A 27,663-nucleotide genomic window follows, 5' to 3' on the forward strand; every position below is an offset into this window, starting at 1 on the left:
CTTTAAGTATAGGACACTCAAGTGAGTCCTAAGGAGCTGGTTTTTGAATAAATTATCCTGTGTTTCCTAATGTGAAAAACACTCTCCACTGGATTTTTGTTATTAAAATGTTCTCTTTCCCAATGAGCCCTCCTCAAAATTATAATTACTAGTAACTGTTTTGATGGAGAATTTGAACAGTTCTGCCACTTTTTTTTTATATATAGATTTAATTAATTAATTTATTTATTGGCTGCGTTGGGTTTTCGTAGCTGCGCGCGGGCTTTCTCTAGTGCGGAGAGCGGGGGCTACTCTTCGTTGCAGTGCGCGGGCTTCTCATTGCGGTGGCTTCTCTTGCTGTGGAGCACAGGCTCTAGGCGCACAGGCTTCAGTAGTTGCGGCTCGCGGGCTCTAGAGCGCAGGCTCATTAGTTGTGGCGCATGGACTTATTTGCTCCGCGGCATGCGGGATCTTCCCGGACCAGGGCTCAAACCCGTGTGCCCTGCATTGGCAGGCACATTCTTAGCCACTGCACCACCAGGGAAACCCATGTTACATTATTTTTAAGCACACAAAGGGAGGAGTGAAAATAGTCTTGAGAGGCAATCTAGTTGCAACAACAACAACAACAACAACAACAACAAAACACCCAGAACAATGGATATCTAGTTTACTATATGAGAGAACTTCTGGATACTCAATGTTCTGACTTTACCTGGTGTCAAATCTTATATTCTAGATGAGCGTAGTGCTGGTAACATATCCTTCTATTGCAAAAGTGTAAAATGACTCCTCTTCCATATTTACCATAGTCTTCCCTTTCTTAAAAGCCTCCTCTAGGCCAATGAGAAAAATTTCATCACAGGCACTTATGTTACATGATGTATCGAGTCCAAGTCATAATGGCAAAATAATGATTGAGAAACAACCCAGCAGTTGTTTGAGAATATCACTGGCCAGTGACTCAGTCCCCAACATTTCAGACAAATTGTTTTGGGAATTATATGGCCTCAGGGAGAGAAAGGCAAACTTGTTCACCCACATGTTGCGGGGAAGCCAGGAAGTTGGTAATTTGTTCCCCTGTATAAAGGTGTTCCACCCACACCTACCCACAAGTGGGAGTGAGCAATGGGGCTTTTGGCCTAAAGGGTGGAGTCACACTTGTCCCCCTCATTTCCTTGTAAGGATGTTGGGGAGACCAATGAGATCATGTCTGTGAAGTAGATTGACTGGAATGTGCTCATGTTGTCCAATGTAAATTATGCCAATAAGAATTTTATTTTTTAATTTCCCATTTCTTTTCTCACAACTCTGACAAACCATTGGCAACCTGTGCAGATTGTCCCCTGTCCTTAAGTTCAAGTCCCTCTGCTAGCACACCCTGGGTAATTCATTTTTGGTCTGTGTGTAAGTGGCCAAATCTTAGCTCTTTGTCCTGCAGAACCTTCCCATAGACAGCTAGATCTGTTCTGAGTGAGGAACTGTACAGAAAAGTACAAAGGAAGACTTGTAGTCGGCCATGCTGTCTAGAAAATTTATCATAAAATCACATAATATTGAGTTCTCTAGACCTTGCCTGAGATGGTATTCAGAAATCCTCCATTCAAAACTGCTTCTTTAGACACCTTGTATATTTTCATGTGATATAAGATGTTCTGCATGAGGAAGCTATCTGATTACATGCTTTTAAGAGAGCCGGAAAGACCTTTGACCATTATATATTAATTTATTTCCTTTTGGTACTCTCCCTCTAAAACATAAAACTAATTTAAAACCAGTGATTTCAATGGAAATTTTCCTAAAGTCCATTTTTATTTTCTGATGTTATCAGGGAATCACTGGTGAATATTCAAATAGCTGTGATATCCTGCTTTTAAGAAATGTAGCAGCTAACAAAAGAGAGAAAGAGGAAGAAAGATTTGAGGATTGGTTTTAGAAAATTACTATCAATTTAGTTATATTTACATGGATTTTGGATCTATTTTTTTAGCACTTGTCCCATCAGATTATTACTCTTAAAACAGTAATTTCTTGATGTCTATTCTCTAAATTCCTTTGCACATACCTGATAAGCTAATGTTTTAAATGCTATTGTAAATGATGTCTTTTTAAAAGTTTCCTTTTCTATTTGTTTAATATTTGCATATAGAAGTTAATCGCTTTTTGGATATTGGACCTTGTATCCAATGGGCTTGATATATGCATTTATTAATTCTAATAATGAATAACAAAAATTATATTTTTCCCTTTCCTATTCTTATGCCTTTTATTTCTGTTTCTTGTCTTGTGCATTCACTGGGACCTCCAGTATAATTAGAACAAAAATGGTGATAGTGGGCATCCTTGCCTTGTTCCAAAAGTCACGAGTAAGGAAAATGTTTGTTGTAGGACTTTTGTAAGTACACTATCAGATTTAAAAAGTCCCCTTGGTTTGCTAAGTACTTTTATTATCAATGGGTGTTGAATTTTATCAAATGCTTTTTGAAGCTATTACATTTATTATGTGATTTTCTCCTTTTTTCTGTAAATGTGGTGAATTCATTGATTGATTTTTGAATCATAAACCATCCTTGCATTCCTGAAAAAAGTCCATTTGGTCATGCTAAGGTTGTTTATGATTTTTGCATCTATGTGTCTGCTATTTTTCTTTCTTGTAATGTCCTTGTAAGGTTCTGCTGGGCTGTTAAATAATAGAAAAGTGTCTCTTGTCCCTTTTTTCTACTGTCTGGAAGTATTTGTTTTAGATTAATGTTATTTATTCTTTAAATTCTGAGATAATTCACTGGTGAAACTATCTGGAAAGTAGAGTTTTCTTTGTGGGAAGGTTTATAAAAATAGATTTGATTTCTTTCATAATATCAGACAATTCAGGTTTTCTATTTTTTTGTGTGTCAGCCTGGTAATAATTTCATATAAATAGTCATATTTACTGGCGTAAAGTGTTTCATAATATCTTTTAATAATCTTTTAAATGTTAGCTGATAGTTTACAATGCTATTTCTACAACCAGTAATAATGCCAAATACAATGATCAATTCTTGAAGTTTGCCAAGCCATTTCCTATTATCACAAAAATTTACGCAATTAAATGAGGTGAAATAATACTGACATGAATCGCACACTCTTTTTTATCTCTGTGACATCAAATGTTTATATTAATATGAAAGTACTTCTTCAGCCACAGGGGGAATCAAATGTTAGTTATACTTGTTTTTGGAGACTTGTGGCTTGTATAACCTGAGGCATACTGCCAATAGCTCATAAATATCACCTTTCAGTTGCCTTTTGTTCTTGAGATTATTCCAAGGATGTGTTGGTAAATGCATAGATTCCCTAAATGAAAGGTGTGATGTTCAGTGGGGATGATAAGGAAAGTTTTTAACTAAAATATTTCTGGTGTCAGTTATTTCAACTTCAAGCAGCATAGGCTAGTAATTCTGTCACAAAATTAAGCATGTTTAGCTTCATTAGTTACTGACTGGGTGACTTGGGTGAGTAACCTAAGTATCTTGTAGTACTCTTTTCCAGGATATGAAGTGGAGTTGACATGATTTTCCCTTTGTGTATCACTGATGCTCACAGCAAATAATGAAATATTGTATGTAGTGCCTTATGCTCCAGGGAACATCCAGAAAGAAGGTCTTAGCCTATGAAGTTGATGGGAGCAGTTCTGATCTTTGATAATTTTTCTCTGGGCCAAAACTAAAGCAGGAAAGGTAGCAATGGAAAGAGATCTCTGAGGAACTTCAAAATGTCAGTTGACCATGGCTATAGCTATTTATGCCATTGTGAAGCATCAAATGGAACTGTTCCAGAAACTGATGGTGGAAGCACACTCTTCCTTAGACCGTGAATGGAATGATAAAATCAGAAAGAATAACCAAACAAAAAGACTTTCTCTAATTATCCCTAGACTGCCTTTGTAAGAAAGTGAATTTTGAGCTGGGAGGGACTGTAGAGGTCATTGAGTCTGATGCCCTAACATTCCCCTAAAAAAAAAAACTGAGCCCTCAGAGATTAAGTGACACCTATAGTAGAGAAACTAATGCTACAGATGTGTCTTGCTTTAAGGAAAGCCAGATTCCAAAATTCCAAATGTGAAAACAGATAAACTAAAGGGTCATTATTACTTTACAAAGGACTTTTATTATTCAGTAAGTAGCCCACTGAGCACTTATTAAGCAGCAAATTCCCGGTGAATTCAAGAAGTGATTTAACTTGCAAACACTTGATTTTCATGCAGTTTCAGCAACACATTTGTTGAGGGAAGCAAGGTACGCTAATATTCTTTCTGTGACTGGCCAGTGTGAGCTCAATCATTTACCTGGGTGTTTGCCAGGGCACACATGACTAGGGACAATTTATGGCATTTTCCCAGGTGGTGAGGTATGTGGATGTTGTTGCTTTTACTGAACAAAATGTGGAGCCTGTGCTGTACAAGCCAGAATAGAGAGGGTGGTCCATGAGCTAGGGATGGAGGGCCTTTCAAGTCTGAGGCATTGGCAGGATATTGCTTTCCTTCTTGTCAGCCACACCTTCAAGACTTTTTTAATGGATACAGCACATTTTATCACAAAGGTATATTAAAAATGGAACAGAAGTTGGGTGGAGTAGCAATACCACAGTTGAAAACCTTCACCTCCAAGTTGACAGGGTGGAGTGAGTAAGGCACCCCTTGCCAAGCCTGTTTATCTTGGCTCACAGCACCAGCAGGGGAGTGTGAGGGCCCCCTCTGGCCACTAAACTGAAGTGTTCTTCTTTTGCCTCAACTCCCTCCATTCCCAAGGGGTTTCCTGTCAACAGTCTCAACAAAGGGTTCTGATAGAAAAAAGGAAGGGTTATGTGGGTTCATTACCTTTAAGGCATCCATTCATGAAAAAAAGCAAGTGATCATGAAAAGAGATAGCATTAAGGATAGATTGTTTTAAATATGCTTCAAGATATTGTGCCTTGAGACTTTTCCATAAAACTATGAAATCATTAGGCTAGGTTATGGTTAGAAACACTCTCTTAGAGATGCCTGTGCAAAAAGCCTCATGGAAATTTGAAATATAACAATAATAATTAACATACATCGAAGGCTGTTCTAAATGCTCTCTCTATATTAATTCATTTAATCTTTATAACACACTATGTAGTAGGCACTATTATCATCATCATCATCATCATCATCATCATCATCCCTATTGTCCAGACGTGGAAGGTGAGGTACACAGAGGTTAAAAAGCTTGCCTACAGTTGCACACTTAGTAGTAAGTGGCGGAGGCTGGATTCAAACTCAACCAGTCTGACTGGGAATCTTAACACCTATGCTCTGCTCTGCGACTTCTTTAAAACTGAACATAAGATAGATTTTGAAAGAAATACCTGAAAATCAACAGTTGTCTCAGAATCAGAATAAGAGTGAAACAAAGGCAGGAAAATAAAATTATAATGAAAAACAAAAAAATTTTCTTCTCCTCAGGTAGTGTTGTATAAAATTTACTTTCATGTAAATGTTAAGGACAAATAATAGAGAAGCTTTAATTTAATGAATAATAAACTCAAGTTATTTATACCAAAGGCAAAAAATTGTTTTAAAAACTGTTATAAAGAAATATAAAATGATTTAGGCAAATTCATGGGTGGTGGTAGTCTCATAATAGATTTTGAAGGCAACGAGGGTGTCTCTAATAACTGAATCTGAAAATTCACTCAGCCTTTTTTTCACTAGAAAATTCAAGGAATTTTACTCTTTAATCAAGGAGGGCAACCAAGCCCTTCTCCCTCAATTTTTGGTGCCAAAGTATGTGATACAAAACTATGTGTTGCCCATTCAATAACCACATGTAGTAATTTTGATGGACTTATGACCTTGTACCATTTTTCACTATAAAGCGTTTCTTAAATGTTAAAAGAAAAAAAGTCCACCAGAAATGGAAGCGTCAGCAGAAGTGAAAGTTTGATCGTTCAAAGAAGTGAATCTGTTTCTTACTTGTAAAGCACTACCTTAATAAGATATCTAGCTACAAAAATCCTCTAATTTATTTATTTCTGCATCAAAATTGATTTCTGGGAAGGTTGGCTGACTAAGCAGATGTAGGAAGCATATCTTCTAACTCGAAATATGTAGTAATGCCAGCTATAATATAAATTAAAAAATATTAGCTACAAAGCTAAGTTCAAAAGCCAGAAAGGGAAATCTTTTAAGTAGCAGGAAATAGAGGGAACTTAAATCATTGTAATGAGTGGTGGTTGATGCCATGTGGGCCAAGGGTATTAGCATGGTTATATGCTTTAGAAGCTAACGTCTAAAGCACTTTGTACAATGGGGAAATATATTTGGGAATAGCCTGTCTAATTCATACAAGGAGGTAGAAGTCCAGAGGCAGACTTGGGATATAGCATGGGATATGGCTTGGAAATAGATCATCCTCCCTGGCCATGGTGGAAATTGGAAGTCCAAATCTAGGCTTCTTGTGGGACCTGAGTTTGAATAACCCAAGTAGTGCAGAAACACAACTAGAGTCTAACCCAAGAGATGGGTTAAACAAAACCTAGATAAACTGAAGGCATAAGGAAAGCACTCAGAATGAAGACCAGAGAGATAAAGAGTTGGAAAATATCAGAGAAGTTAAGAAAATATGGAAGACAGGAAAGAGTAGTTCCAATATACGTCTAATAGAAGTACAAAAATCTTCCCTATAAATCAAAGTAATAGTTATTTTTTATATAAAAGAAGAAGCAATGTCACCTACATATAAGAAATTTAGATATTGAAGCTAATTATTAGAAAAATGCAAATCAAAACTACAATGAGGTACCACCTCACACTGGTCAGAATGGCCATCATTAAAAATCTACAAATAACATATGCTGGCGAGGGTGTGGAGAAAAGGGAACCCTCCTACACTGTTGGTGGGAATGTAAATTGGTGCAGCCACTGAGGAAAACAGTATGGAGCTTCCTGAAAAAACTAAAAATACAGTTGCCATATGATCCAGCAATCCCACTCCTGGGCATATACCAAGAGAAAACTCTAATTTGAAAAGATACATGCACCCCTATGTTCATCGCAGCACTATTTACAATAGCCACGATGTGGAAGCAACCTAAATGTCCATTGACAGATGAATGGATAAAGAAGATGTGGTATGTATACACAATGGAAAACTATTCAGCCTTAAGAAAGAATGAAATAACGCCATTTGCAGTAACATGGATGGACCTAGAGATTATCATATGAAGTGAAGTAAGTCAGAAAGAGAAAGACAAATACCATATGATATTACTTATGTGTGGAGTCTAAACTATGACACAAATGAACTTATTTACAAAACAGAAACAGACTCACAGATATAGAAAAAAAATTTAATATATAAATTAAATATATAAATTTAAATTTTATAATATATATAATAGTATATCTGTACTGTAGCAGATACAGTAGTATATAAAATAGATGAACAATAAGGTCCTACTGTATAGCACAGGGAACTATATTCAATATCCTGTAATAAGCCATAATAGAAAAGAATACGAAAAAGAATATGTATATATATGTATAACTTAGTCACTTTGCTGTACACCTGCAATGAACACAACATTGTAAATCAACTATGCTTCAATTAAAAAAAAAGAAATTTAGATATTGAAATAGAGAATAGGTTTTCTACCTCTCTTTTCAATAGCTCTTCTGGAAATGTGGAAGTTTAATTAATTTTTCCTGCTCTGAGCTGTGGAGACTCCCTATGGATTAGTTTTCTGACTGCCTCTGTGGAGCCCTTCAGGTATCAACAGTTCCAGATTACTTGTGTCTTTTCTCTTTTTTTTTTTTTTAAAGAGATTCACGGTCTTTTATTTATTTATTTATTTATTTATTTATGACTGTGTTGGGTCTTCGCTTCTCTGCGAGGGCTTTCTCTAATTGTGGCAAGTGGGGACCACTCTTCATCGCGGTGCGCGGGCCTCTCACCATCGCGGCCTCTCTTGTTGCGGAGCACAGGCTCCAGACGCGCAGGCTCAGTAGTTGTGGCTCACGGGCCCAGTTGCTCCGTGGCATGTGGGATCTTCCCAGACCAGGGCTCGAACCCGTGTCCCCTGCATTGGCAGGCAGATTCTCAACCACTGCGCCACCAGGGAAGGCCCGTGTCTTTTCTCTTTAAGAGATCTCAGGCTCTAAAGTGGATAACTCCATATAATTCAATTAGGATGTTCTATAGAGAAGACCATCAAATGAATAGCCAAAGTTCCCAAAGTCCTGCTTTTTACTTTTGTAGCAGATTTGGGAGAGATGGTCTAGATAATTGAGTACTTACTCCTCATAAAACTTGGTGTACTTAATCAAGAGTTTTAACTTTTCTACTTTAAAACATCCTCTCATCAAAGAAATTAAAAAATGTTTCTGAACTGTAAAGCATCTGAAGAATTGTCTTTTCTATAATACTCTCAAAGAAGGTTTTGATATCACATACATCTTAATTATTACCTTTACTTTTTCATATTTAAAAAATAATTTTACTCCTATTCCTTTTAAATCATCTTCCTTCCCCCTGATTCATGCTCCATATTCTTTTTTATTTTTTCGTTTTTTATTTTATATTGGAGTATAGTTGATTAACAATGTTCTGTTAGTTTCAGGTGTTCAGCAAAGTGATTCAGTTATACATATACATGTATCTATTCTTTTCCAAATTCTTTTCCCATTTAGGTTATTACACAATATTGAGCAGAGTTCCCTGTGCTATGCAGTAGGTCCTTGTTGGTTATCTATTTTAAATATATTAATACATGCTCCATATTCTTTAAAATGTTTTTCCTCAAGGATTTTGGTTGCAGATTTGTAGAGAATTGATAAAAAGGAATTACACATTTTAAACACTCCCTCCCCACCAGTCACACAGACTCAGACACACAGACACACACACACACACACACACACACACAAACAGGAGAGACTGGGTGTGCCACACTGAGAAGTAAAGAAGGCAAACAATCCAGCATCTCCAGAGGCATTGAAAAGAGGGTATCTTCACTGATAGATTTAACAGTCCCCTGCTTTCTCTCCAAAAGCTGGTTCCAAGTGGGTTTACCCATAAGCATGGGACAACAGGATGACTAAATCTGGCTAACATTAGGCTAACTTTATATGAATGAAAGAATCGTAAATGTGTAGTTCCATTCAACGCATTTCAGGCAATCATACCTGACATGCAACAAGAGATATGACGATTATTACTCAAATTCCTCTTTGGTTCAAAAACTTCCTAAAATGGTTATGACTTAAAATATATATATATATATTTTAGGTAACTGCTGCTAATGTCAGAGTGATAGTACCTTGGCTTTTTTTTAACCTCATTTGGAAAATAACCTCTTCAGCTGAAATATAAAACGTGTATATTGCAGACCGAGGAAAAAAAATGCTAAGCCTGATATAAATATGTGAAATATAAGCCATCTCTTTTTTGGATCCTAGAGGTGATGTATTGTTTTTGAGTCAGAAATTGTATAGCAGTTTGGTAAGTTCAAGAAAAAGACTCTGGAAAACTTTTTTTTCCTTTGGAATGAAGTGAAAGAATTAGTTGCAAAAATTCCATTATTACCTTATATGTCTGTAAAGCTTTTTTGTTTGTTTGTTTGTTTCCCCAAAGAGCTGGCTGGTATCACACCATAGCAATTCCCCTTTTATTTTCACTTCTATGAATAGAAATTAGAATTGAAATCTAACTTTCTGTTTCTTTTCCAGTAGTTTCTGGCTGTCTCTAGAATTCTTTTTACTGTAAAACATACTTTTCTTCTATCTATCTCCCAGCACTTCTAATTTTATCTTTCCTATTTTTCTTTTTTTTTAATTTTTTTTTATTTTTTTTTTATTTTTTATTTTTTTAAACATCTTTATTGAAGTATAATTGCCTTACAATGGTGTGTTAGCTTCTGCTTTATAACAAAGTGAATCAGTTATACATATACAATATGTTCCCATTTCTCTTCCCTCTTGCATCTCCCTCCCTCCCACCCTCCCCATCCCACCCCTCTAGGTGGTCACAAAGCACCGAGCTGATCTCCCTGTGCTATGCGGCTGCTTCCCACTAGTTATCTATTTTACATTTGGTAGTGTATATATGTCCATGACACTCTCTTACCCTGTCACATCTCACCCCACCCCCTCCCCATATCCTCAAGTCCATTCTCTAGTAGGTCTGTGTCTTTATTCCCGTCTTGCCACTAGGTTCTTCATGGCCTTTTTTTTTTTTTTTTTTTTTCCCTTAGATTCCGTATATATGTGTTAGCATACTGTATTTGTTTTTCTCTTTCTGACTTACTTCACTCTGTATGACAGACTCTAACTCCATCCACCTCATTACAAATACCTCCATTTCATTTCTTTTTATGGCTGAGTAATATTCCATTGTATATATGTGCCACATCTTCTTTATCCATTCATCTGTCGATGGACATTTAGGTTGCTTCCATGTCCTGGCTATTGTAAATAGAGCTGCAATGAACATTTTGGTACATGACTCTTTTTGACCTATGGTTTTCTCAGGGTATATGCCCAGTAGTGGGATTGCTGGGTCGTATGGTAGTTCTATTTGTAGTTTTTTAAGGAACCTCCATACTGTTCTCCATAGTGGCTGTATCAATTTACATTCCCACCAGCAGTGCAAGATCCTATTTTTCTTAAAGATATGGAGGTTGACTTATGTGGTTACTGTTTGGGGTATGAGAGTGGAAGCTCATTTCGCATGCTACAAAGACATTTCATTAATTTGTTCAACATTTATTGAATATCTACCATGTGCTAGGCTTAATGTCTCTGAGCCTTAGTTGTTCCATCTGGAGTCTTCAACTTTAAAATTTGCTGATCCTAAGCAAAAAGCATCCTTCCCAATTATTTAATATTGTGCCATTCCAACTTACCTACAAAGACATGAAAAATGTACTTTTTAATGCCTCTATGCATTTATAGGCCCTACTTCTGCCTGGAATGACCATCTTTCCTTCTTCATTGATCTGACGACCACTCATCCTTTAAAGTTCAACTCAAATGATAGCCCAGCCTCCTTAGTCTGGTTTAGATCCTATCTCCTGTGCTCGCACTGTCCCTGGGCCTTTCTCTTTCACAACATTTGTCATGTTTTACTGTAAAATTCTGTGGTGGATAAACTTTAAGATGGCCCCCAATTATCCCTGCCTCCATCCTGTTAGCAGATTCTCACTGTTGCCTTTTTGACTTACACACTTTGATAAAAGAAGCAACCATGTTGGGGAGGTCCACGTGGCAAGGTATCGAGGATGGCCTTCAGACAAAAGCCAGCAAGACACTGAGGACCTCAGTCTGACAGACCACAAGGAACTAAATCCTGCCAACAACCACATGGGCTTGAAAACATATCCTTCTCCAGTGGAGCTTTCAGATAAGACCTCAGCTCTGACTGATGCCTTGATTGAAACTTTGTAAGAGATCCTGAAGCAGAGGATCCAGCTAAAATACTCAATTTCTGACCCACTGAAGTTGTGAGATAATAAATGTAAATTTGTTAAGCTACTAAGTGTGTAAGTTATTTTTTACACAAAAATTTACTTATCAATTTATTTACTTTACTCTCCCATTGGATTATAAGATTCTTCAGACTGAACACCCTGTCTTTTTCACTTTTGAATCATCAAAACCTAACACTACACCTGGCACAGAATAGCTAGTTAAATATTTTTTGAACAGTGTAGTAGTGAAGCAGGCTCATGTCAGCTTTCCACTACTAACTTTGTGATCCACATTTCATTCAAGTTCGAGACTCAGGTTTTCTATGTGAAAAATTAGAGGGTCAGACTTAATATAGCTCGGTTCAACTCAAGCAGTTTCCATATCTCAGTTTTTCTCTTTAAAAGTAAGTGTCAATGATATGTGTGAGACCATATTATATTTTAGTAGATGACTTGATCTTCAGTGGATTTTTATATTCTGGTATATATATATTTTTTTTATTCTGGTATATTTTTAACTGTGATGTGCAAAAAGTAATTATAGCAAGAATAGTGTATCTTTGACTCTTAGAAATGAAGACTCGCCTTAAAAAAAAACCCTAAAGGATTAAATAGTGAGAACACAAAAACTGGATGAACCCATGAAAAATTGAAATCAGTTTTATAAAGGGCATTTGATGACATGTTGCATGACATTTAGCAGCTTTCTTAATTAAGTGGACTAAAAAACAGATAACACAATTTTAGACAGGAATGGCTTTTTCCATGCTGACAGGAAACCTTTGTTTTGTTTTAGCCAGATGTTTTGTTTTAGCTTTGCCAAAGTGAAAAAAAAGGTCTACAAATTCTCATTCATTTCTATCTTTTTTTAAATTTGCTGTATTATCTTCTCAAATGTTTCTTTCTTTCACTGAGTGTTTAGCTGATAGGAAAATGATGATTCAATTCTTCAAAGACTGATGGACAAGACATTTTTCATTTTCTAGGCCAGCACATATGGAGAAGATAATTCTTATTAAGCACATTAGATAATTCTTGATGAAATCAGTTAACTGTCAGTTGGACCTACCTTTCCTTCCTCTCCACCCTCTTCCTTAAGTGTTATTTCTCCAAGTCCAGAAAACCTAGGCACGGATGATATTGAAATTTTGTTATTTAAAAGAAGAGTAGAAGATGAATACTTTCCTTTTACATAAGACTTGTACTCTTCATCTGTCCATCTATTTTTACTCTGTACAGACACCCCTTAAAACACTGATTGCAAGAAGGAATTAACATTCCTTGTGGTGTCTCAATACAATATTTTTATATCTCCCCTTAAGCACATCCTGTCCTATTATTTCCCACCAGAAGAAAGGGATAAGAAACAATGATCAAATTCACTCTGAAGTACGGACAATAAATTAGAATTGAAGGGAGCCACACCAGACAGAGAAAAACTCTTTTTCCCAATATTAAGCAATAGGTGGTCTTCTAAGGAAGGCTGTATCATGTCTATTTGAGGGAGTCTTTAAAAAAAGAAAAAAACGTTTGCTTAGGTAGAATATTTTTGGAAGAAAAAGAAGATGAAGCTACCTGATAGTTCTTTTTTCTCCACCATTCACAATACAAAAGTAGTTACAAAATATTGAGGTATACTATTTTTTATTCTATATAAAGCCAGGAATAATAATTTACCAATAATGCCTCTTGCAATGACATGAAATAGTTCCATGGCTCAGAACATAGAACCTGAAGGAATAGTTTAGGGCTCTCAGAACTCATTTAGTTGATAGCATATTACAGCAATTAGAATTAGGGCTTTAGAACTAAAGAAATGAGGGTTTGGATTCAGGTTCTATCTTTGACTGGCCAAGCCACATGTTATGCAAATTACTTAACCTTCTGAATCTGTTTCTTCATCTACAAAATGCAGATTATAATTCCTTTTATATAGAGTTATTTTGAATACAAAATAAAATAGTAACATGATAAATGCTCTCCATAGAACCGGGTACAGAATAGACAATAAATGGACAATACGTTAGCCTGGCCTTAAACTGACAGATGAGGAAAATGAAGATTAGAGGTTAAGACCTCCCAAAGGATGTATGGTTAATTACAGAACTTTTGCTGGAAGAAAGGAGATTTCTTCCATAAACTGCAAGTTTTGTTTTACATCTATTCTTCAATTAAATTGCCATAGTATTTGTTTGAGAAAAGTAGATGTCCCTTATTACTGAGAGAGCAAGGAAAGTACAGAGAGGGAAACTGGTTTATATTATGATGGGAAACAAGTTTCAATGGAAAGTTGAAACCAATAAAATTAGATTAATCCACCCTTCCCAATAACTTTCCACACTGATCTGAATTTTTGTTCCCTGAATGCATATATTACAGAGGGATGCAACTAATGTGTTAATTGAGGATCCAAGAAAGCTGGTGAAGCTGTGAATGTGAAAGCAAAACCATATAGACCACCCGACTTTTTCTGAGTTGTGGCAGAGAGAAAACTCAGTGTCAAGACGCACAATATGAATCGAATCTCAAGGAGGAGGATTCCTAAGCATCTGCGATTTGTGGCAAAATATATCTGTTTTGGGACTCTGGTGACATTAGGTTTCAGTAGCCAATGAGACATTTTGAAGCCCAAGATGCTTGCAGCAAACAGAGATAAAAGACTGTCTCATTATCAAATGTTTCTGTTTTAAATTTCTCCCTAAGCATGTATTTAATTAAAAAAATATTGTCCCTGCTCTTTCTTCATATGGGAGATTTTCTGATGATTGGAGCATCCGGGGAACCCCAAGCCCTGAATCCTGTAAACGTTTGGAGCGGGGTTTAGAAATTCCTGCATGGGTCTGAAGTCTCTGTGGTTTCAACAGGATTTGTAACGTTGATACCCACAAGTTTTTTTCAGCAGCTTTCAGGTTGAAGTTTAGAATTTCTGGTCAACATCTCAAGTACCTCATCCTGTATTAAGAATTTAATAAATATCTATTGAATGTCTCCGTAACTGCTTACAGAACAAGGCATATACCAGGCCTGGAGAGAGGTGTAAATGTAAAAGATAGACAGTGATTTTTGTAGCAGAAATAACAAGATGTTGATAGGACTTTTCTTGTTGCATTGAAGTCGATGTGTAGGGTCCCAGTTGGAAACAAAAAGGTGGTAAATCTAAAAAGACTCACCAGTTTCTCCTCACACCTCAATGTGGCTTTACTGAGAGAGACCCCCGAAGTGCCAGCCCCAAGGCAACCATACTTAATATTCCTTATTCCTCCCCCACACACCCACCCAACTCTATCTGAGAAAGTATAAGAAGATGAGAAGTGTTGGGGACTGAGAACATCAGCCTGTGCGGGAGAGCGCGTTCATGGCGAGAAGCTCTTCCTGGGGGAGGGAGGGAAATGGTGGGTGCTTTCCACTCCTCAAAGCCAAGTGAGAGGCTGGGGCCAGAAAGGTGGGGGGGCTTCAAGAACCTCTCTTATAAAAGTTGAGAATTCCTGCAGGAAGGGAAGCCTGGCACCCTGGATTTCTAATCTGAGAGATGGGAATACCGAGGAGGACGAAAGGACATGGAATGGCTCCCATTTCCATTTTCGGTGGTGAGGATGTGTTAGTTTCTTGGGATTCAGGTGGACTTCATAGAAGGTACCTGTTACCCAGCAAAGATGCTTTAATCAATAGAAAAAGCACTTCAACTATAGGAGGTTAAGTTAAAAAAAGTTGGTCCATTTCTTCTCCCTCCTCCTACCCCAAACACTTCAAAAGCTAGGCCTCCATAAAGGGGAGTGAGAAAAGGGTGTTAAAACCAGAGCTGGGTCATGCCAGCATCCATAGCTGGGAAGAAGAGTGGAAGAGCAGAGACAGAGAAAGAAAGATTTGCACTGGATTTGAGGTTGAAGTTTTAAACTGGATTGAGCCTTTCATTGCTGAAAGTGACCAGGAAGTTACAGAATCTAGCCAAGATGTCATCAAAGGATAAAGATGATTCAGAAGAGCCAGTCTGAGAGCTGCCATTGGAGAAAAATAACCTTGTTACAGTCATTCATTCAATAATAGTAGTTGAGGGCCTATGTTGTGCCTGGCACTGCTCCAGGCCTTGGGGAGACACAAGGTAGGGAACAAAATAAAGACCCTGCTCTTTGGAGCTTACATTCAAGTGGTATAAAACAAATAATAAATAACAAACAGACAATAGTATAGTGGCACATTGGATTCTACATAACCACATCCTTCCTATGGTGGGAGGATGTACTTACTCATTCAGTGTGATAGAATTCTACATAGATCCCATGGATAGACTCAGGTCTGAGGTTGCTGCTATATGCAGTGAATATTTGGTAATTAGAGGTAGGTCTTTTTATTTTGGAGCCTCCAAATCAATGAACTGTGATGAAATGTCCATTGTATGCAGAAAATTGCGGTACAGGAATTTATAGAATTGAGGCAGGATTAGGAAAAAAACTTAACCAATTGTTTTTTCTTAGATGCATGAGGAAATTTAAAAAAATTGTCTGTATTTTTAAAAATTCCAAAGAAGGGGCTTCCCTGGTGGTGCAGTGGTTGAGAATCTGCCTGCCAATGCAGGGGACATGGGTTTGAGGCCTGGTCTGGGAAGATCCCACATGCCGCGGAGCAACTGGGCCCGTGAGCCGCAACTACTGAGCCTGCGCGTCTGGAGCCTGTGCTCCGCGACAAGAGAGGCCGCGATAGTGAGAGGCCCGCGCACAGCGATGAAGAGTGGCCCCCGCTTGCCACAACTAGAGAAAGCCCTCGCACAGAAATGAAGACCCAGCACAACCAAAAAAAAAAAAAAAAAATCCAAAGAAACCTGGCTTCAATAAGGGATACAGGTATATCCTTGTCTGTGGGAAAAAAGCCTCATCATCTCCATCCCTTTTTTATCAAGCTTGTGTCCTCTAGTGTAGATTTTCCATGGAAAAAAATGACAGAGGGTATTTCTGGAAAATAAAGATGTCAAAGAGTCAGACATCAGCTTACATTGGGATTTAGTAAATTTGTAGAGCTTATTGCAGTGACAAGACAAAACAAAATATTACCACTACCACTTTGATCAGAATTCCTTTTAAAAAATGTTACAAAACACAACCGTATATTTGCTTGAGCTCTGCAGGTCAACGTAGAGAAGCCTTATGGGGACAGGAAACAAGAATTCTGAGGGGACTTAGAGAAACCAGAGCCCTATCACCTTGTCGTGTGCTATGCCTGAGGAAACTAGCAAATGCGCCCTCCAAAGACTTTCAGAATGTCATATAGACTTTCAAAGGGAAACTTTGTGTTTGATGTACTGGTTCGTAACAGTGAGGAGTGCTGTAATGGATGTTGACTCTGATGAGAAAGGAATAAGTATTTCTCATTATGTTCAGGCCTTGCAATCAAATATCTGACCCCTTTTACACCTGAACTTGGCAGAGCGGATTCTGCTACGTTGAGTGAAAACATGGCACCATCCAGGAAGTTGGAAGAATGCCTCCCAGTCAGAGATGCCATTGTTTCTCTTCATTGGGCAGCTGAACAACAGGGGCTTGGTTACTCGCTGCCTGAGCCTTGCCTCTGCCCAGCAACCACAGACCCAAATGAAAGACAGAATTCTTGGAAAGCCAGTAGTGGGCAAAATTACCTAACTCATGATTTCAAAGCTGAGCTGATGCAATTCTGTGAAAAGAAGTCTTTGGAAAACTTTAAGTCTGAGTTAGGGGCCCCTAACTCAGAGAACTGGAATCCCTTGAGCACACTGCACTTCCTTTACCAAAACACATTCCATATTGTCTTGTAATTACGTGTTTTCTTGACCTCATTCAGCTGAATAGGGACCTTGTTTATTCTGCTGATCAATGAGTCCCCAGGGCCTGCTATAGTCCTGACTCACAGTGGGTACTTAATAATTATTTCCTGATTGAATGGAGGAATGAAGAAAAGCTCTGAAAGACTGAGGTAGGTTTGTGGGGTTCAACTCTGTTACATGGGTCTGCAGTGGAAGCTGTCCTTCCCACAGTAATAGCAAAGGGTGGCATAGACATTTTGCAGAGGCAGAGTGGAAGAATCAGGCCACCTGATTATATAACAGATCATCTACATGCTATCCTTCAAGCACACAGTTCAGATCAATGGCCTCTGTGTTCAGATCTTTGTCTAGGAGAAGTGATGGTTGGCTATTTTTAGGCTCGGTCAAATTTTGTTGTGACATAAAACATGCATGTATAAGCCAGATAGGAATAAACATAGACCAAGGGACTGCATATCTGGAATTTACAGAAACATTTAAAGATGAAAATGCAAATGCCAGTGCAGTTAAGAACCTAAGGACACATAGCCAGCTAGTGCCGGAAATGGAGCTCCTTCTGGCTCTCTGGACTCCAAGTACAGTGCTATTTCCACTCTGCCGCTGACTCATAAGCCCTTTTTGGGGGGAACATATGAAATATTACTGTTTCGCATTTTGATAGCTGAAAAGTATTCCAACAATTTTGGATCACCTAATTGTTGTAGTTCCCACTTCTCTTCAAGGCAACCTAACTATCTACCTTGATGAACACCTATAAGGTGCCTTAAAAGCTTATAAGTTGCTTGCTTAAATTTGCAGTAGTTACACATGCCTGTTGAACATTTTTCAATCAATTCAAAAGTGTGGAGATTAAAAGAATAAATACTGCCCACCCACCCTCCTCACTCCCCATCATTTTCCAGAGGGTAACCCCAGTTAGCAGTTTGATGTGTACCATTCACTCCTTTATATATTCATATATGCATCTACCCACTTACATACACATATGCATATGTACATGTGTATAGCTTTTCTAGTAAGAAAAAAACAAGGTCCTTGTTATGGGTTGAATTGTGTCCCCCAAAATTCATATATTGAACTCCTAACCCCCAATACCTTAGAATGTGACCGTATTTAGAAATAAGTTTGCTGCAGATGTAATTAGTTAAGGTGAGGTCATACAGGAGTAGGGTGGGCCCCTAATCCAATATGACTGGTGTCCTTATGAAAAAGGGAAATTTGGACATAGAGATAAACCTGCACACAGGGAGAATACTATATGAAGATGAAGGGAGAGATTCAGGTAATGCATTGTCTAAAAGAGAAGGAACACTAAAAATTGCCAGTAAACCGTCAGAAACTAGTAGAGAGGCATGAAACATATTCTTCCTCACAGTCCTCTGAAGGAGCTAACTTTTCTGACATCTTGGTCTTAGCCTTCTGGCCTCCAGAACTGTGAGACAATACATTTCTACTGTTCTAAGTCATCTAGTTTGTAGTACTTTGTTATGGCAACTCTAGCAAACTAATACAGTCAATATAAGCATGTGGCTCTGAAAATTGCTTTTTGACTCAAAACATAGATCCTGGACATCCTTCTAAGTTAATAACTTTATATAGACAACATTTTTCAGTGGTTGCATGGAATTCTATTCAATAGCTGTTTTCCATTTGAAGGATTTGCATGTTTTCTGTTTTTCATGATTACTGTAACACCATTATTCTTTTCAAAAAAAAACTGTGGTAAAATACACATAACAAAATTTACCATCTTAACCACTTTTAACTGTACAGGTCAGTAGTGTTAAGTACATTCATATTGTTGTGACAATCTCCAGAACTCTTTTCATCTTGCAAAACTCTCGTTCTATACCCACTAAATAATAACTCACCATTCTGTCCTCCCCTCAGCCCCTGACAACCACCATTCTATTTTCTGTCTCTATGAATTTGACTACTTAGGTATCTATTTAGGTACATAAATGGAATCATACAATATTTGTCTTTTTGTGACTGACTTGTTTCACTTAGCATAATGTCCTCAAGTTTCATCTATGTTGTAGCATGTGTCAGAATTTCCTTCCTTTTTAAGACTGAATAATATTCCATTATATGTTTATACCACATTTTGTTTATCCATTCATCCTTCCATCAGTGGACATGGGTTGTTTTCATCTTTTGGCTATTGTGAATAAAGTGCTGCTATGTAACAAACATGAATGTAAACATATATATATGTGAGACTGTGCTTTCAATTATTTTGGGTATATACTCAGAGGTGGAATTTTCTGGGTCGTATGGTAATTCTATTTTAAATTTTTTGAGGAACTGCCATACTGTTTTCCATAGTAGCGACACCATTTTTCATTCTCACCAACGGTTCACAGGGTTCCAGTTTCTCCACATCCTCACCAACATTTCTTATTTTCTGTTTTTTTTTTAATAGTTAGCCATGTTAATGAGTGTGAGATGGTATCTCACTGTGGTTTTGATTTGCATTTCCTTAATGATTAGTGGTGCTGAGCATCTTTGTCATGTATTTGTTGGCTATTTGGGCATCTTCTTTGGAGAAATGTCTATTCAATCCTATGCCCATTTTAAAATTGGGTTGCTTACTTTTTGTTGTTGAGTTGTAGGAGTTCTCTGGATATTAACCCCTTATCAACCATATGATTTGCAAATACTCTCTCCCATTCCAAATGTTGCCTTGTCACTCTGTTGATTTTTGTCCTTTGATGAATATCATCATTCTTATATCTTAAAACAAACATGTGAGTATATCTGTAGGAGAGATTCTTGGGGTGGAGTTACTAGTTCAACTTTGAAAAGTTGTACCAATTTAGACTCTTACCAATAGTGTATGATCATTTCCCCATTTCCATTCCCTTGTCAGCACTGCATAAGAGATCCATTTTTAAAAATTGACATAGACATAGACAGTGAAAAGGATATTTTTTTACATAGCTATTCTGTTCTTCATAAAGTAAAAGCCTGTTACATCATGCTTAGCTATTAAACAAATTTGGGTCAAATCATGTCCCCTGGAACTTTAACACATGCACACAGTAAAAACCTATAATTCAGAAATTGGTTCTGCCCCCAGCCCTAAGGTAAAAAGATTTTACTTATTTTTACTAAAAGCTCTATAATTAGTTCTTTTACATCAAGTGATTTACTTTAATGAATCGTGCCATTTTATAAATTGAGTAAATAAATCTGCTCCAATTCATAGCTAGAGAAATTATAGGAAAAGCCAATGTGCCAGAATGATTCAGTGTGTGCCAATGATTCAATCTCATCATTCAGAATCCTTCCCAGTGCCAGCCCCACTGCACCAGCATAGGATTCCAGTTTCAGGGGCTGGAAAGACCAAGCAGAATATTTGACCTTAGGAAGAAAGATGATGATATCACACAGATTTAGTGGGAGTTGCGTCACTGCCACTGAGAAAGGGACCTGGCCCAGGAGGATATTTCCTTCGTGGTTATATTTAAAAAAATAATTATAGGAAGATAATCATGGTTTTAGATCTTGGGGTCATAGGGGCACAAAGGCAATGAGGTTCTCCCCCTTAATCTTACCACCTGTATAAAGGCATATCAGGTCCACACACTGACAGGAGGGAGGTTATACAAAGCCTTGGGGCCCTGACATATTTCCTCTTCTTTCCCTGTTAGACTTTCTACCTAGAGCACTTGTGAGAGATGAACCATGCTTGTGGATGAGCATTTGTCCTCCTGTGTGATTCCCTGTAGGGACACAATGGCCTCACTGTTCCTAGGGTCCTCTACTGCAGTTTACTAAAAACCAGAGAAGAGGAGCCTGGTGTTTCCATAGAGCTTTCTAGTTTATTGGCTCTATTTGCTTACAAAAATATGTTTTCAATTACACTTAAAACAGTTGATTCAAATGACTTTGGGAAAGTCAAGATGCATTGTTTTTTCTGCCCACATCACATACATGTTGGTTTAATGGGGACTTAAGATGCTTTGTACTGACGTCAAATGGCTGTGATAGAACAGAGTCTTGAGAGAAAGGTGAAGAGTAATATTAAGCTATAAATAATAGAATAGTAACAAAAATCAGTGTTTATCCTGAACTCATTGTGAGCACGACAGATTACAGGCATGACCATAAATGACAAAACTATATGTAAAACCCAAAGGAAAAAATGAGACTGCTTGGAGCACAAGATCAAAACAGGAAATTTTGGTTTGAGGTGAACCTCTTTTCCTCAGATAGAACTTTCTAGATGTTTTTTTCAGTCATCCATATCTAATTATTTTTCTTTGACAATAATGCAAAATTGGAAAAGGTTTTAAAACCACAGGCTTAGTGGGGCTAAAGGGGACATTTTTGTTTTCCTCAGAGGAGTGATAGCTTACAATGAATTCTTCATAGATATTATTATTATTAGCCCTTTGTCCAGGTCATGGACAAAGCAATATTGTTTTATTGAATGTTGGTTAAATATTCATCTGTCCAGACAGAATGCAGAGATGGATTATACTGGGCCATGTCCCAAATAGGAGAAGGGAGGCCACAGTGAGACGCTAAGTGGGAGTTATGACTAAAGTGCCGTGAGAGGACCACCCCCACGCAATGCACATGACCCTTGTTGGAACTTCAAGGGTCAACCATGGACCAGCTGTGCATTAGCTCATTATGGATGGACCAGGGCAAAGGTATCCTTATCTACGAGTCATATACCACATGGAGAGCAACTGGGGGCTCACGATGCTGAGCTAGACACCACCAGGGAAGGGTGTTTGCTTCTCACTCTTGCTCTGTCTACTCAATCAGCTATTGTGATTATCTCCACTTCCAGCCTAGGACCTTAAGGTGCATAAGTATCCCTTGGGATGCTGGTTGAAAGTGCAGATTTATGGCCCCAGCCCACGAGATTCTGAGTCAGTAAGGCTAGCTGGGGATGTAGACTCATGATGCACATAGTTCTTGTACCACACTCTAATACTCTGGGGAACTTTGCCCAGGATGAGCATGAGAGGGACTGACTGGGCTTTGTGACTATCAGATTTTGCTTGCTGTTATTGGTAAGGGCCTGTCTTAGACCTTTTCTTCCCCACTTGCACTGTTGGTTGTTAAAGACTTCTTGATTTCTGACTTCTTTGACCAGACTTTTGACCACTCACTTTTTCTAGAACCCTGGTTGATTCTTGATCTGCTGCTTTGTCTCTGATATCTGTGCTTCTCTGATTATCATTTGTGTATCTTTCACTCATTCTTTCATTCAACAAATACTGAATATCTGTGCTTGGTTTTAGGCTCAGTGCTGGGAACACACTGCTTAGTAAGACAGACTCAATTCAGACCATCATGGGATTTATAATGGGGCCAGCAGGAGAGATAGTCAGTTAATTAAAAAGTTATGGTGAGAGTGTTAGATGCCATAGAGGGATGTTGGGGCAATGTCTGAGCATAGAGCAGGGCCACCGAATCCAGTTCTGGGGTTCAAGGAAGGCTTCTGGGAATGCTTAGGGAGTTGGGAGGTGATGAGAAGGCAGAGTGTTCCAGACAAAAAGACAGAACAGTGTGAATGAACGCCCTAAAAGACAAGAGCTATGGCACTCTCAGAGCAAACTGTGGTTGTGCGTAGAGTAGGGTTGGTGACAGCAGGTGGTGTGGAAAGGAGTGGAGCTGGAAAGATGGGTAGGCCGAGACCATGGAAAATAATCCTTGTAAATCCTGTGATGGAGTTTGGACTCTAATTTGAGGGTCATGAAATATCTCTGACAGGTTTTAAACGGGGTGAGTCACAATCCAATCTGTGCTGAGAAAACACTATAGCTACAATAGGCAGGTGGTGCAAATGGCTCAGAGTGAAGTCCCCAGAAGCCAGGAGAGGTGGGATGAGGAGCACTAGAGACTATGTTAGGGGAGAGACTTAGGAAGACAAATGTCTGTAACAGAAGGGAAGGCACAAAGGACAGAATGGCCTGCAGGTACAGTGAGCTGAGAGTGTTTCTATAGAAACTTCCTCCCAGGGACATTTTTGAGATACCCTTAGAGCACTTTAGGCAATGAGATTTTAGTACTGAGATAAATTCTTCAACTGGGTGATACGGAAGAACAGCTCAATCTTATCAGCTAAAGAATGACACTAGCCATTTAAAAATGTACCAAAATGTATATGTATCTTTTTCAGATTGTGAGTGTCTTTAAGAATTAAAACAAGAAACAAAACACAGCTATAAAATACTGGGAAGTCAGAGGCATACCAAGTCTCACAAATGAATTAACATACATGAAAGCCCTTCATATACTATGAAGTTGTATGTTAGATTGTGACAGACTTTAAGAAAGCAGCCTCTAAGAAAACAAAAAGCATGACATCTGCTCAACGTTGGGATGTAATAACCAATTTCAATATCAGAAATCTCTAAGTGAAGACCCTCAGTGAATCTTCAGCTTTCTAAACCATGTAGAACTTTTTTTTTTTTACCTGAAGAAGGATGGAGCCAGCTTTTCTAGGCTGAAAGCTACACCATTTTCCCATTTGTCCTAAAGGCAAGTTCAAACTGAGAGACCATCTTAAGGCTTGAATGAGTAAGATATGAAAAAGAAACTCTCGACTCAAGATTTCATTGAAAGGCAAAGTTCAACCCCTTCTTTTGTCAGAAAGTTCTAACAACAGAAAAGGGCTCCAATGGGGGCTGCATGCCCAAGCGGACTTTTCTCACAAACGCATAGCACTGGACAGATTTGGACAGATTTGGAATGTGCCCTTCTTTCTGCTAGATGTTTTCCCACTCTTGGCCTTCCAAAACCCAGAGTTCAAAGCTTCACGACTACTTTTTTATGGGGGAGCAAATTGCCCACAACACGATTAGAAAAAGGCATGAGTCAGAGTGTTTGGCTCTTTGTTTCTTTGTTGTGTTCTTTGGAAAGATTGTGGGGAAAGAAAGACTGACTTCCTTTGCATCTTTTTTTTGAACGGCGTTTGCTTAAAAAATAATAACCCCAAACCAGGGTATTATTGGGATTTACATTAAACATTTCCAGGTTTTGAAATAGGAACAGTCCACCAGACCCTTGTGAGCTAAGCTTTTGTTTTTCTCATTATACAAATAGATAAATGGAGTCACTGAGCAGTGAGGTAATTTCCCCGATCTCAGTTGTATTACATGAAAAGAAAGCATGAACCCAAGGTTTTGGATTCCAGGTAACCACTTTGATCATGCTTTTATAGGAAGCTGACAACCAAAAAGTTAATAATCCATTATACTGCATGTTAGGAATTCTATCGTAACAGGAATTCCACTTCATATAATTTATATACATGTGTGCATACGTGCGTGCATACACACTCATACGTAGTAGAATAACATCAACTTTCCTGAGTCTTTAGGGAATGAGACATTTTGGATAATTAAAATTTTCCTAATAGCTGATGTTTTACACCCATCAGGACCAAAATATTCTTGTTTTGATATTATATATTTGACATATAGAATTTCCTTAATTCTTAAAAGATACTACTCAATATGTCAATATTTATATTCAGCTGTGATCCAGTGGTTCCCCCAGGAACTTCCTAAGGCTATACAACAATTTATCTCCTCAATGAATGCTATACACCTTAGAAATTCTTATCATTTTATAGCTTCTTTTCCTCCTCCTGTATTGCTAGGCTTCTACGATTCTATTTCTTCCTGCTGTTAGTGTACTTACTTATTGAATCTCCTTTCCCTTTTCAACTTCGGTACTTCAAGTTTGCTATGTTCTCAGGACTCAGAGAACTAAGTTTGTTAGAATTATTTGCAAAGTAGAAGTAAATAGGCTTGAAGCGAGGACTCCTTGTAATTGCTTATGAATATGAACCTTAATGACCACCATCTTTTCACTTCTGAGCACTTTTGACTTACTTTTTTGTCCTCAGTTGCGTTCTGTAGGGTTGAAGTTTTCAGAAATTGGAATGCTAGATAAATGAAAAGTTACCTTAAATATATTTTAATTCTGAAACTCAGCTTGGAATAACTTATTTTTTTCCCAGTGATTCAGATAGTATTCATCCAACCAGCATTTATTGGAAAGCAAAGTGCCTGACTCTGTTCCAGGGCCCTAGGATTTCTCAGTGTCTTGGGTTCATCCCTAGGACACTCACTATTCATTTTATCTTGTTGGCAACAAAATTAAGAAGATTTCATAACAATTTTAGTTGAAAGAATACCATAAAAAAGATAGTTTACTGTTTTGTACATTTTTATGTATGTGTGTTGAATGTCTGAAGTGTGTCTATTAAGGTACTGACTTGTTACATTTTTGGCACCTAGAAAGTGGGATGGGGCTTGAATCCTTGACAGCTGTTGAGTGAAAGCCTGTTGCTGAGTGAGGATGGGTGTGTTGTGAGAGGACACTGGCCCCTAGGAAGGCTCAGAACACATGACCAGCATGAAAAGGGCACAACAAGTGGCCTCCCCTTTGAAGAAAAAGAAAAAAGGAGTTATCACATTCCCTGTGCATTTATGCTCCAAGTGGCTTTTTATTGGTTTCTATGCCTTTCAGCTGCTGACCATAAGTGCAGGTGAAACAGTCCTTGATGGTGTCTAGCATGGGACTCGGCACATAGTAGGTCCCCAAAAGCTATATGTTGAGTGAATGAGTAAGTGAGGTTGAGATTGAAGTCCTAAACAAACAAAACTAGGGTAATTGAACTTGAGAGACAGTCTTTTAAAACTCTTATGGCCCCTTTTCCTTTGTCTTTATGAACTAAAATGCCTTCACTATAGCTTGCAGTTTTTCTTATTCTAACATTGGGCTTCTTAGAGCCATTTATTGAGGGAGACTGGATTGAAAGTTTTCTTGATAATTAAGGCACAGAGATAAAAAGGCTAGGGCTTTTTAAAATAGGAAAATGGGATTCACGTAAGACAGGATTCTGATGTGCTGACATTAAACATTGTAGGGAGAATGGGCATGGCTTAAGAAAGTATATTACGTCTGAAAAAGAATATTTACATTGAATATATATATGAATCACTTTGCCATACACCAGAAACTAACACAACATTGTAAGTTAACTATACTTCAATAAAAAAAGGGTATATTACTGCATCAAAGTGAAGGGATCAAAATGCATTTGGGATGCCAGCAGCCTCAATGGGAGTGTACAGGGCATAGCAGCATAAAGCTCCAGAAGCCCATGGGATGAGCTAAGACCTTAGATGAGGCACCCAGGATGGCCATCTTTTTTCTGATGATACCACAACTGCCTATATGTGATATACATTGCCATGGTGAAGGGAGGGAGGTGGCCTTGAACTGGAACGGGATTATGCAATCACGGAAACCTCCATTGGGGAACTGGTGGGGACACTGCTGTAGTGCCATTTATTGCAAGCAAACAAATAACAACAATAGCAAAACAAAAACAACCCTCTTACCTTCCAAAACCAAAAAAACCTCAGAGGACCAGAATTACAGATGAGCCTATAAATAGCCCATGCTGCCACCATGATGAGCTCAAAGAAGCACCCTGGAGTAGGAGTCCAGGGTTCATCAAATGAATTACAAGGCAAAGAGATCCTTAGTGCCCTTATTTGCATTATGTAGAAAGCAATATTTAAGTAAGCCCTCAATAATTCGTAGTCATTATTATCAAATAACTTTTACTGAGTACCTAATGAGTGCCAAACACTTCTCATATGTTATCTTATTGAACATCGTAACAATCCTGAGAGGTAGACTTATTTTAGAGCAAAGAAAACGAACTCTGGATGAGACCCACTGTCTCACCCAGGGTGTCTGTGTTACTAGGTGGCAGAGGCAGTACATGACCCATGACTTCTTATGCAAAATTTAGTGCTTTTATTTATGACAGTGGCTTCTCATCGATGATTTAAGATGTTTCGTTTTTTTCTCCTGTAAATGGCATGCATTTTGGCATTAATTAAAAGGGGGATTTAAAAATACCCTTTACAAATTACAGGCGGGTTTAAAGTGAATTGGGTGTTCTTTAAAATCATAAGCTGTACAGAAAACAACCTACAAAACTATTCCTGCTGATTATTATTATTATTATTATTATTTTTAAAAATATTTATTTATTTATTTGGTTGCGCCGGCTCCTTAGTTGCGGCATGCATGTGGGATCTAGTTCCCAGACCAGAGATCGAACCCGGGCCCCTGCATTGGGAGCACAGAGTCTTAACCACTGCGCCACCAAGGAAGTCCCCCTGCTGATTATTAATGGCATTTCTTATGTTGCTGGTCCTTCTACCACTGCAAATCTGTTTGTCCCCAGATTAGTAATAGGGTGTTGTGAATGTCACTGATGTCACAAAATGTCAACGATGTAGCAGTTAAAGAGGAGAGCTCAGGAATCTGATCTACTGGTTACATATCCTGGTTAACTTTACTTCTAGCTATGTAACTTTGAGGAAGTTATTACACCTCTCTCACATCATTTCCTGTCTCACAGGAAAGTG

The 27,663-nt window shown here is 38.1% G+C and overlaps 1 protein-coding gene across 3 annotated transcripts in view; it reads right to left on the bottom strand.

Moving 5' to 3' along the window:
• The window catches only part of COL8A1 (collagen type VIII alpha 1 chain), a 157,900-nt gene that overhangs the window by 107,925 nt on the left and 22,312 nt on the right, over positions 1–27,663 (bottom strand). Inside the window, exon 2 of one of the 3 annotated variants that reach the window (XM_068546868.1) lies at positions 12,515–12,569. The exons of the other annotated variants lie outside the window; for them this stretch is intronic. The gene's annotated coding sequence lies outside the window, so the exon portion shown is untranslated. The remainder of the gene's footprint in view (positions 1–12,514; positions 12,570–27,663) is intronic. 3 annotated transcript variants of the gene reach the window in all.

This window comes from Eschrichtius robustus, chromosome 6 (genome assembly GCF_028021215.1).
Source record: "Eschrichtius robustus isolate mEscRob2 chromosome 6, mEscRob2.pri, whole genome shotgun sequence".
Classification (NCBI taxonomy): Eukaryota; Metazoa; Chordata; class Mammalia; order Artiodactyla; family Eschrichtiidae; genus Eschrichtius; species Eschrichtius robustus.